The sequence below is a fragment of the Peromyscus californicus genome, unplaced genomic scaffold (genome assembly GCF_007827085.1).
Source record: "Peromyscus californicus insignis strain IS unplaced genomic scaffold, ASM782708v3 Scaffold_3__1_contigs__length_106647218, whole genome shotgun sequence".
NCBI lineage: Eukaryota > Metazoa > Chordata > Mammalia > Rodentia > Cricetidae > Peromyscus > Peromyscus californicus.
In genome coordinates, this window is record NW_026294551.1 from 87685588 (window position 1) to 87698352 (window position 12765).

A 12765-nucleotide genomic window follows, 5' to 3' on the forward strand; every position below is an offset into this window, starting at 1 on the left:
GAGAGAAAGGATTCAAAAGTGATGCTGAGAATTCAGAGCCCAGCTCTTCAAAGCAAGGTGCCAAGGAGAGGCTCCTTGCAGCTCTGCATTCCAGCACAAACTTGACAAAAATCTAAAAGTAAAGGCAGAAGAGATTTTTTGTTCCTTGATTCTGAATTTAGGGCATATTGTTTTCCAGGTTTCTTCCTCCCAAGCCTCCTCCTAGGACCTCCACACCAATCACGTCCCCCTCTCCACTGGGAGCAGTCCATGATAAATGTTTCTTATCCACATGGTGTGTCCCCTAGTCTAGGCAGCGGGGACACCCGGAGGAAAGGGAACAAAACAAGGGAGTCTTTGTCCTTGTGGGGGTTCCTGTCGTACAGCTATGCTGGAATCACAGAAACATTCAGAAAGGAAACTGTATAATATGGCGCAGATGCCGCGGAGAAAAATAAAGCTGAGTGTGGTTAGGCAGTGCAGGATGGGGACTTCCTCCACACTAGAGCCGAAAGGACGGTTGGGAGACAACAGGAAGGGATCGTGTGGGTACTGGGGCAGAGAGGGGTGTGAGTTGTGAGAAGTGACTGCATTTCACTGTGGCTCTGAAGAGGTAGAAGAAGATGGTTTGCTGAGATACAGACTTTACCATTTTTTCCTCTTTTATTTTTATGTGTATGAGTATTTTGCCTTCATCTATGGCTATGTACCCCTTGCTTGTAGTAACCTTGAAGGCCAGAAAAAGGCATTGGGGTTCTCTGAAACTGGAGTTACAGACAGTTGTGAACTGCCATGTGGGTGCTGGGAATCAAGTCCAGGGCCTCTGGAAGAGCAGCCAATGCTCTTAACAATGGAGTCATCTCTCCATCCCCCAGACAATTTGTTTTTCAATGACAGGAATTTGTGTCCCTGTGTGGATTATGTGCACTTGAGTACCGGTGCCTGAGAAGACCAGAGGCATTGGGTCTTCCTGGAACTAGAGTTACAGGAAGTTGTGAACTGCCTGACGTGGGTGCTAGGAACCGAACTCGGGTATTTTGCAAGAGACATATAACAGCTGAGCCCTCTCTCCAGCCCCAGAATTTTTAATTGATGCAATAAATGTTAACTAGTTATAAGAAATAGTACAAATTTCCAACCATGGTTACATCATGGTATAACCATAAAGAGGATTCCAGTCTTGTCACTAACAGCCCTAGATCTGGAAGAATGTTTGAGGCAGGAGAACACACTCAGAATAAAAAGTCACACAGGAAACGTAGAATGCAACATTACAATCCAGTTTATTTCCTGGATGCAGAACAATGGGTGGTACATGGTAGCCAGGAGCCGGTAGTGGCAAATAGGTGTTCATAGAAGTAATTGTTGAATTTAAGCACAGTGGGAAACAGTTGAAAGGACAAATGGGTGCTGAGCAGTGTCTTAAGTCTAAACATCCCTGGGGACCATCTGGCTGATGGCTTGTCCTCACTGGGTGGCAGGAGCAGAGTCAATGGATGCTCCCTCAGAGCTGCCTGGGTCTCCCAATGAATACTTTCTTCTGTGATGGCAGCTCCTGGTACAGCAGTCTCTCTGTGTATTGCTTCTCTGCCCTTTTCCCTTCCTCAATCCAAATGCATCGAGTTTAGTCACAAGGTGGAAAAACTAACGTCCAGGTATCCACTGGCATGGCTAGTGTGGATACTAAGACCTTTAATTCCCATATGTAAGCTGAGTGGCTCATGCCTGTGAGGTCCATGCTCCCATCCCAGGACAGTAGAAGGACCACAGGAGGTTGGGAGGTTGGAGATAATTAGAGGAATAGTACACTGATGAGGCCTTCTTTACTCACTTGGAGTAGAGCTGACTAAGCAGGCAGCCGCCCTTCAGCACCCACACACAGCTGGTACACATGGGCTGCACACAGGCAGGCAGCTCACAGGCTTACAGGCAAACACACACAGGTAGGCTGGAGAAGACAAAAACAGAGACTCAGGCCTCTGACCTCGAGGCCCTCTTTATACAGAATCACATAAAAAAAAAAAGGGCACTCTGTGAAAAATAGTTGTATAATAGCTTTTGTTTACTTTTGGGGTCTCAGACATCCAGTGTTAGTCACTTTATGGTGACTCACAGGCCCCGGGGTTCCAGAGTCAGCCAGGTTTTTTCTGACTCATATTGGATATCCATATCAGTACCACATTGTCTAAGCATTAACTGGCCCTTATGACCTTCTATTTCCCATAATGCCTTTTGCTGGGAATGGGGAGGAGGGGGAACAGCCTTGTGATTCTACTGGTCTTATTCCACTGCAAACACAATATATGGAGCAGATTCCAAGTTGGCCGATAAAACAAGGGCCCTCTGTGACAAGGACAACCGGCCACGTCTTCAGTGTAGTCTTTGGTTCTTTCCATCCTTAGGTAAATACGATTCAACAATGAACTAGATGCTATTATTACTGTCATTGCAATTTTTACCTCAGCTTTTGTCTCCCTACACTAGAGCTGAAAGAAACTTTCTGGCCCAAAGCCTGAAGTCTGCTTCTCTGACAAGTGATTTACTTTTTAGATAGGCTGAAGAATTCCCATGGAGGAGAACATATCTGGGCCAGATGGGATAGCCTGGCACAAAAGTAGTGGATCACTTTTGAACTTGACCAAGCTAGTGAATGTCAATGACTCGTCTTTCCCTGAAATATCTGTCAGCTTATGCCGATCAATCAGCTAATTTCACCATCTGGCTTGGACTTGGGTCTCTGTAGCCCACACTGACTCAGAGAAAAAGATTTTACCAATGGGCAAAGCCTTAAAGCTTTTCACATGGGAGCTTGTCCACCCACGTTTTCAATATAATAAAAGCTATGACAAGGCTCTTTTGCAAACTATTTTTTCTACATATAACCATTTAAATATTGAAGTTTTTCTTCCTTGACATCAAGAAAAACAATAACAGAGAGGTACAAGAAATTTTACACCACGGGAAACAACTTTGTACACACATACCCTCTCAGCTCCATGCAGAAGCGCAATTCCTCATTGCACCCAAGGGTCCTTTGCCCAGAAATGAACATCAAAGAAATAGAAACATAAAGATTCACAGGTCAGCAGGATGTTCACAGGACATCCTGAGAATCTCGCAGGACCAGGAGACCCAACATACCTGAGACATTAACTTTCCTGTCTCAGTCCAACATAGCCTTATGTCAGCTAGGAAGCTGGCTTTCTAAGATGCTGTTGTCCTGAGAAAGGTCTCCTCTCACCAGGTGTGAGCATCTCTTTGGGCATTAGTAGTCTGTATGGAGATTGCCTGCATTCAAATCCAACTTCTGGCACTCGCTGTTTAGGGACCTTAGCCATGTTCATTAACTTTGCTGGGCCTCAGCTTCCTCGTCAGTGAGGTGGAAGATTATCAGAATGTCTATCTCATAGGGAGTTGTGCAGATTAATTCATCAATTCGTCTACATAAAGTTCTTAGAACAGTGCCCAGCATAGAAGTAGTGCTCAATGAATGCATTTATCCCCTAAAATCTGGCCCCTGATCATTTTTATATATTTTATTCAAGTCTTTCATTGTGCATAACTTACATACATAGTATTCATTTTGGCCTGCTTTGTGTCCAATTTTACCATATTGAGGTCACATTTTAAACTACTTTTCCCTGCTTAATTCGATGTGAGTACTTTCCCCTCATTTAAGACGGCTTTTAAGGGCTACATTATATTTCATCATATGGATTCATTTATCCAATTTACTATAAACATTGAGGCTGTTTCTAATTTTTTATTATTATAAATCACACGGCAATGAGCATCTGTGCCCATAAATCTTTATGTGTATGTCTGCTCACTTCCTTAGAATAAATTTCTAGAACTGGAATTGCTGGATCAAGAGTTGGACTCATTTTGAAGTACTCAGAAACACACGGTCCCAGTTCTTGCTTCCACAGAAACAAAAGTCACGACGCTAGCACCGTTCCTCTGTCTGCTCCCTTGGCTAGATGCTTCTTATTCTTCCTTAGGTAGCCTGAGCATCACCTTAGCCATCATGCCTTCTGTTTTCCCGTATTGCCTTAAAGGTCCCTTGTCTATGCAGTCATCACTTGGTCTTGGTGGACGATTAGTTCTGGGACCTCTGCAGACATCAAAATACACAGATGCTCAAGCCTTTCCTATAGAACGGTATAACATTTGCATTTAACGTACGTCATCCTCTTGTATTCTTCAAACCATCACCTTTAGATTACTTACAGTATCTAACGTAAGTGCTCTGTAGTTAGCTGTACAGCACAAGAAATAATGACAAGAACATAAGGCTGCACCTATTCAATACAAATTTTTTTCTAAATAGTTTTGATCAACAATTCCTGAAATACACAGGTGCTGAACCCAGGACCCACTGAACCTCATCCTTTTCTCTCCCATTGTCCTTGCATACTATATTGCATTTGGTGATTGATAAGTCTGTCTGCTTGGACTAGAAACATCTTAAAGGAAGAATAATCGGCAATCTTAGCACCTGGCACATAATGGATGCTCAATGCACAGATGGAGTGAATGCACTATCCTAATCATATGAGCCTACAGGAGCTAAGGATCTGTCCGGGCTGTCCGGCTGTGGCCCTGGGTGTAGCAATGGGAGCAAGCTCAGGGTTGGCAGCAAGAGAAGGACTTGGCCTAGTGGGGCTGGTTTGAAGACAGAAGAAGAGGCCGAACCCAAGACATTCAGGTTGTCTCTAGAACCTGAAAAAGACCAGAAAACAGTTAGTTCTCGTACAACATTTAGAAACTCAGGCAGCCTGCTGGCGCTCCTATGCAACCTCCTGAGAGCCTGGCTGAAGGTCTGACTTAAAGGTAAACGTGCTATTGTCTGTCACAGACACTATAGGATACTCAAACAACCTTGTGCTATTGCTGTTTCTATGGTGGTTCGAATGAGAATGGTCCCTATAAGTCCACATATTTGGACACTTGATCCCCAGTTGAAAGAACTGTTTGGGAAAGATTAGGAGGAAGAGGAAGATTTTTTGGAAGAGGTGCATCTCTAGGGATGGGCTTGGAGGTTGCAAAGATCCCACACCATTCCCAGTTAGGTCTCTCTGCCTCCTACTTGTGGATCAAGATCTAAGCGTTCAGATGCCACCATAGTGCCATGCTCCCCTCCAAGATGGTCATGGACTCACCCTTTGAAACTGTATGCCCCAACAAACTCTTAGTTCTGTAAGTTGCCTTGGTCATAATGTCTTATCACAGCAATAGAAAAGCAATTAATGCACTTTCAAAATTGAATAAGTGCTAGTTGCTTGGAGAACACACATGTTCCCTCATGGTCTTTGGTGATAATTTGTGTCTTAGTGTGAACTTAGGCCATTAATGAGACCTGAATCAAATCATGACGGGGAGACCCACAAAAAACAAAAAGCAGATGACTTCTTGAGATGACTTTTGCTCCTATGTTCTTTGATGCCTCTTCCAGAACAAGGGTTTCTGAAGCAGAGCAGACCATTATTGGGGGGAAAAAAACTGCTCCTGATAGACAAACACCCCATAACATAAGAAGCCAAGGTGTCAGCATCCCCTAAGTAGAGAGTGGATACGCAACTAGCATCTTTCCTCTGCCTTCCTTTCTACCCATGCCTTTGGATGATGCTGGTACAAATATCACTTCCGATGGTCAACCAAGGGAGTCCCTGCCTCCTTCTTCCTCTCTAGAGACCCCCACCTCTCCTCAATTCCTGAAGTAATGATTCCTCATGCTTCAGCATACACCAGGACCACTCAGCTAACCCTGGACTCAGATTGGTGCTGCATTTCCTGGTTGTTGACCTGTCCCAATTGTTGACTGTTTTGTGGTCCTTGATTGCTCTTCTGAGAATTAAGGGTAGCTTCTACTTCATACAGACAGTAGCACAGGAAAGATGAAAATTGCTAATGGATTAATATAGTGCTATCTTATGGAAGGTGCTCATAAATAGATTCATTCATCCAAAAGCAAAAATAGAACACTAAACTAATAAATATATACACATACACACATGGAAGACATATTGCATAAAAATATAAACTATATTAATATAAAATAGGTAAATAAACATATGAATGATATATTAATAGATTGTTCATATATGTATGTAAGCCTATGTATTTGTGTATGTATATATAAGAAATAAGAATTATGACTTATCTTTTCATTTTTCATAGTTCAATAGAAACAAGGCAGGTAAAATATGGAATCATAAGATAATATAGTGAGTTCAAAAAATAGCAAGAAACACATGGGTTCAGAAAAGAGAGATAAATAATCACTCAAGGAACACCTTTGGGTAAAGTCATTATTTTTTTTCCTTTTAGCAATGCTGAGGATCAAACCCCAGGCTTCGCACAGCCTAGACAAGTACTCTATCACTGAGTCACATCCTCTGCCCCAAGGCCACTTTTAAATTGAATTTCCAGGATTAACAGGAATTAGTTGGGTAAAACCCCGCAAGAAACAAATGATATATGCAAAAGAAACAGCAAGCACTAAGGCCTAAGGCAAAGGAAACACACGCATGCCCACACACACTTACATGTGCACACACTCAAATGGACATTATACCACAGAGCTAATAAGGGGAGAGGGATAGAGATTGTTTATTTGTATAATTATTTTATTTTATTGAGACAGGGTCTCACTGTGTAGCCTTGGCTGGCCTGGAATTTTCTATGGAGACTAGGCTGGCTTTGAATTCATGGAGATCCACCTGCCTTTGCCTTCCGGGGCTGGATTAAGGTGTGTGCAATCAGATAAGCTTTATTCATATAATTGTTCTTTACGGGTATAACTGTCATTATGAGAAGCAGCAGACCAAGGGTGTCTTTTCACTGACTCACATGAGTCCCTTAGCCCATGAAGGGAGATTATTATTGTCATTCAATTCTGTCCTTAACTTCTTGAGACATTATGGGAAGACTAGGCAATCTGTGGACTAAAAAGTCAGGGAATTACGTGTCAGTAGACCATGGGGTCCCAAGAGAAGAGGCAAAGTGCTGATGGGTAAAAAACTCTAGCATTTGTTTTTTATTAACAAGCTGTAGTAAAGATTCAAATTATTTTCAATTTTTCCAGCTATTAGTTTTAAAACTTGATTCCATGCCAAGAGTGTACTTTGTGGGGCCTGTTGAAATAGCTGTCATATCTATATATAAATCCAAATCTTCTCTAGCTAGACTATTCATTTGCTGTTTCTCCTGAGTTCCTATCTCTAACCCTTCACTTGTGTTACATGCCCCCACTAGAATGCTTTCCCTACATTCTAAATCCCTTCCGTTCCTTAGGGCCAGCTTACACTCCATGTGTTGGAGGAAAACCTGCCCTTTTGATGGATTTCATGCATTTGTTGTCTGTATCATAGACTTTACTTATCTCCAGAAAATCCTTACAACATCAAAGGAGGCTAGAGAGGGAAATGTTACTATCCTTTAAGACTACTGCCATAGAGGAGGAATTGTTTAAAGCAATCCTTAACTATGTGGTATAGATAATCAATAATATTGCAGACCAGTAGGAATGGTGATTTCATCTCCCAACTTTCTTCTGCCTTACAATGCCAGTAACTTTTCATGTCTAAGTGCAGGTTGCCTTGATTTTTTATTTTTATGTAGCATGGGGTCTATGAGATTATAGTCTTAAAACCTCAATAAAAAGCAATGTCTCTGGAAGATGCTGAGAGAATGTTCACAACGCCTCCGAGGAGCTAAAAGCTCTGTGGCGAAGGGCGGAGTTTTAGCTCAAAATCTCCCCAAGCACTTTCTAAATATCACCAGCTCCAATATCCCTGGAGATAGAGCAAAATTTGCAAATAATAAGGCAGAGAGTGGGTTTTAAACAGTGTAGGACAGGCTCGGCGGTACACCAGAGAGGCTGTTCACAGCTCACATGAGTCGGTTATATCGTTTAAAATTTTGTGAGCAGTTTAAACAAAGCTAGAGTAATTTATCATTAAATAAGCAAAGTTGCCATCCACTACTTCTTACTGAGCCTTTTGGTGCACATCTTTAATCCCAGCACTCGGGAGGCAGAGGCAGGCAGATTTCTAAGAGTTCAGGGCCAGACTGGTCTGCAGAGTGAGTTCCAGGACAGTCAGAGCTATGTGAGAGACCCTGCCTCAACAAACAAACAAACAAACAAAAATCAACAAGAACAGCAACAATAACTGAACTCTTCTTACAAATGCTATTCTTTATATGCTTTTGGAGTGTTTGGATCTACTGTATTTTTATGGTGGACACATTATATAGTACTATAGAATCCTGTACACCTCTCTTCAATTCCTCATTCAGGGATGTCAGTGTGTAGGTTTCAGTTGCCTGGGGTGGGAAATTGGCAGGTCTTAGAACATAGTCCCCTCAAAGAAGAGGAGACAGCTGCAAACCAAGGATATTTAGCATAATGTGTCTCCAGGTTTTGTTTTCATCTTATTTTCTGGCAAACAAATATCAAGTCATGTTGGAAATATACTTGTCAGTTATAAACAAGGTTGACGAGGATATATGGACTTGATTTTTTAAAACTATGAAATAATCCTTTAAGAATCAATTATTATCTTAGGAAGGATTTCTATTGCTATGAAGAGACACCATGACCAAAGCAATTCTTATAAAGGAAAACATTTAATTGGGACTTGCTTATATTTTCAGAAGTTTAGTCCATCATCATCACAACGGTACATGGTGGTATGCAGGCAGACACGATGCTGGAGAAGGAGCTGAGAGTTCTATATCTTGATCCACAGGGAACAGGAAGTGAACTGTCTGACTGAGCATAGCTTGAGCATAGGAGACCTCATAGCCCACCCCCACAGTGACACACTTCCTCCAACAAGGCCATAACTACTCCAATAAAGCCACACCTCCTAATAGTGCCACTCTCTTTGGGGGCCATTTTCTTTCAAATTACCACAGTTATATATAGGAAATTTAAAATGAAATGATTATATTACTTTATGTATTATATAATGTTTATATTATATATTGTTTTTCCTATTACATAATGTTTTATTACAAGTTTATGTTATATATCCCTTATATCAGTAAAATTTGTGATAATTAACACAAACATTAATTTTTGGAAAGCCACTTGTAAAATATTTATTAGCAACCAACAAATGTTAAAAGAGGTGTACCACTCCACAAATGCATTTAAAATTACTTTTAAAGACACTATCCTTTCCAACAAAACTTCTGTACCCTAACCTCTTCCAACTCTAATTTGTCTCTGTTAAACCAAGGGCAGATCAGGGTGAGGGCCCCAGTGAGTAAGAGAGTTCACACTACGGAGCAATCAGCCATCCCTAAACAAGTAAGCATAAACAACTGAAATACTTTCTCTCCCTGCTTCAAGGCTGAGTTTAACAACCACTAAAGGAAGAACAGCATTCCTCCTAACCCCTGGCCCACTGTCTCAGTGATTTCCAATCCAGTCATCTAAGGAACACACATCCACTCCCACATCACCCAATCTGAGAGGCATCTCAAAGTGCCATTAAGCTCTAACACATGGGAATCATAACCTAAGCAGAGAATGTCCCCATGCTGGCCAGAATAGTGCTACATCTCTGAACAATGACGCAGCTGGCAGAGCCAGCCAAGATTGCTCTTTCTGCTCCTTTCTGACCCAGAGGCCACATGGGCTGTGCTCAGGGTAGCCTCAGGTCCCAGAGGTCCCTGGAAGCAAGACCCCCTCTGAAGCAACAGCATTAAACACAGGAAGAGCAGAAGCACGTCAATGAGGTGACATCTTTGGGCTGCCAGGTCCCCAGAGCGGCAGATTGGCAAAGACAGAAAGGAAGACAAACTGGAACTCCAATCCAGATGCCTGGAAAGAGCCAGAGGCTCCAGACATACCCACTTTTCCACATTCTCGAGCTCGGCTAGCCCCCACCCGGTTCTCACGCCATACACTTGCTTTTCGTTAGCAAATTCCAAGAGAGGATCAACAAGCTGGAGTGTGGGGCAAGTCTGTTGCCTGTGTTCCCACCCCTGTCTCTTCAAAATAAGCAAAGACACGAACAACAGACTACTTCATATTGCAGCTTGTGTGTGTATGTGTGTGTGTGTGTGTGTGTGTACACACTTTCAAGTTTTAAGTGGGGAGAAGAAATCAGGAGCTTGGCCCCTATATTAAACTTTTTAGTTGGATAGAGTTATAGTACTACATACACACAGTATTAAACACCTTAGTGAATGCATTTTCTTCTATGCCCTAAGTCAACATTACCCAAGTACATTCAGATAGATGTTTATGCACATTTTATGGGGCAACGGGGGACAGAGTTCCAAGTTTGAGGTATTTCTATTTTCACATTTTAATTGTGTTTGTTTGCAGCTGGACTTCTCAGAGCCTTTTAAGGCAGATTAGATACACTTTATGATTCTGTTTACTGGGGTAAAGTTCACCATATTTTCCAAATTTATTTGCGGCCAGAACCTGTTTCTCAAGGCTATTTCTCAGAGCCAGTGTTCTGCAGAAGGCTCACTATGATGCTTCAGCTGCAGCTATTTTTAAGCTTTTTTGCTTATCAAAATACACTGGTGCTCACATGTGCGGGACTTCATTCATCTCCTCTTACCTGCATCTTGAGCAACCTCAGGATTTCTCTTGTTTCACAACCTCTAGTGTGCTCTCAGGGATTTCATCATATCTGTCTCTCTCCTCTTTGCTTGCAAGAGACTTTCTTGATAGCACTATTTCCATCATTACCAGAAGCTTCTGGAAGGCAGTAGGTCCTGGTGGGGAGGCTCGGGACAAGAAGCCATTTCTGGCCCAGAGTCAACATTTAACTCCAAGGGGCCCCTTGTTCTGGAACATAAAACAGTGAGCATATTTGAGGCATTTGTGGAAAGATTCATGAATGTGCTTTGTTAGCATAAAAGGACACTGAAAAATCATCAATAGCCCTAGCTCTCCCAAATTCTCTGGCAAGAAAATCTGTTCCTTGTGGAGTCTGCCTCCATAGGTCTTACCTATGAGTCTATAATTTTAACAAGTATTCTTGGTGATATTTACCACCAGAAGTATTAAGAAAGCATTAAATTATCTATGAGGAATGAAGACTAGATGGTGAATACAACAGTTATAGACAAAAAAGAGCTAGCTACTTGGCTGGGAGGCAGGGAAAGAGTTGGCCAACACCGAAGTTCTCTTGTTCATCACACAAAGTAAGTATGGGGGAGAAGGGGGCTTATTGGATGCCAAAGGCCATCTTTGAGGGAAGCTAGCAAAGGGTTCCAAGCAGGAACAGAGGCAGTAAACATGGAAGGCCACTGCTCACTGGCTTGCTCTCCATGGCTTGCTCAACCTGTTTTCTTATATAACCCGGAACCATCTGCCCAGGAGTGGTGCCACCCAAGAGGGTGGACTCCACCGCTTAAATTATTAATCAAGAAAATGCCCCCCAGACATGCCCAAAGGACAATCTGATGGAGTCAATTCTTCAATGGAGGTTCCCTTTGTAGATGACTCTTGTTTATGTCAAGGTGACAAAAAACAACCAACGAGGCATGTGTGCATCCTTGTCCTGAGCTGAGCTAGGCATGTGTGCATCCCTGCCCTGGGCTGAGCTAGGCACCTGTGCATCCTTGCCTGGGCTGAGCTAGGCATGTGTGCATCCTTGCCTGGGCTGATCGAGGCTGGAGCTCTGATCATTATATCGTTGATCTTGAGGTTTATACCCCTAAAATGACACTGTCACATACCACACTAGCCATGATTTATCTGAATTTGGGGTCTTTTTAAAATTAAATTATGACCCAGTGAACCATGATAAATTGTTATCTTCATTCAGGAACTGGAGATTTGCTGGGCCCAGGGAAGGGCTATACATAATATATGCATGTGTACATACAAACATACATGTTCTGGCTACTGGCTCAACTCGTATTTATAACTCTTTATAATTGTTATTTACAATTTTCCAAGAACTTATGAATGATGAAAAAATAAAATGGCCTCCATTTTTTAAATGATCTTTGTGTATCTTCTTTATGTGACTTGGGATTACTTGGCAATTTTTATTTCTTCAAGAGAGGAGCAGGGGAATAAAAGTGATATCTGCTTTACTAAAAATAAAATAAACATCCTAAACAAAAGTTTGTTATTTCTAAAAATAATCATAATCATAATCCCCCTTCATGTCTAGCCACCAAGGGAGTCACTGCTGCAACTGATTTCTTGAAAATGTTTAAATCAAAGCCTGGAAAATCTTGTAGCCATTACACTGTAATCTCTATGAATCACCAATTTGCTTTTCATGACTTTCCCCACATTCCTTCTATATTTTGTAGTTTATTTTGTTCCATGTTTTCAGCTGCAGCTTTGCCAAGCCCCAGAGCCTAGAAGTCACCCAAGCAGGGAATGTGTGCATCCCGCTCTGCAAGCTGCCTGCCTAGCAACGAGGCACACATCTGACTTCCCTTCCATCCCATCCTCTTTCTGTCTGGCGCCGAGACAGACAGAAAGCCACCAGACCTAACACTCATGGACTGAGACTATAAACGGCCCAGGATGCCACAGTGAGTTAGAAGCCTTCCTCCCCCAGTTACTGTGAGTGCCTTCTGCAGAGACGGATGACTTTTAAGAAGCGGGGAGGTGCTGCAGTCATGATGAGCTGGGTGCGACCACATCGTGGCTTAGTTAGTGCAATAAATAGTTTACTTTAACTTAGCTTACTGAGTCTCTCCCTTCACGTCTCTTATACACAAACAATCCACTTCCCATTTGCAAACTTTACACATCTGCTTGTGAAACCACACGCTCTCTTGTTAAGC

At 42.2% G+C, this 12765-nt stretch overlaps 1 long non-coding RNA gene across 1 annotated transcript; it reads right to left on the bottom strand.

The window, feature by feature from the left end:
- Positions 1-1243: 1243 nt before the first annotated feature.
- LOC128123337 (uncharacterized) lies at positions 1244-11243 on the bottom strand. Its single transcript, XR_008222651.1, has 2 exons — positions 10569-11243; positions 1244-4701 (listed from the first exon to the last, which is right to left on the bottom strand). It is a non-coding gene; the product is annotated as an uncharacterized LOC128123337 (long non-coding RNA).
- Between the last annotated feature and the right edge of the window lie 1522 nt (positions 11244-12765).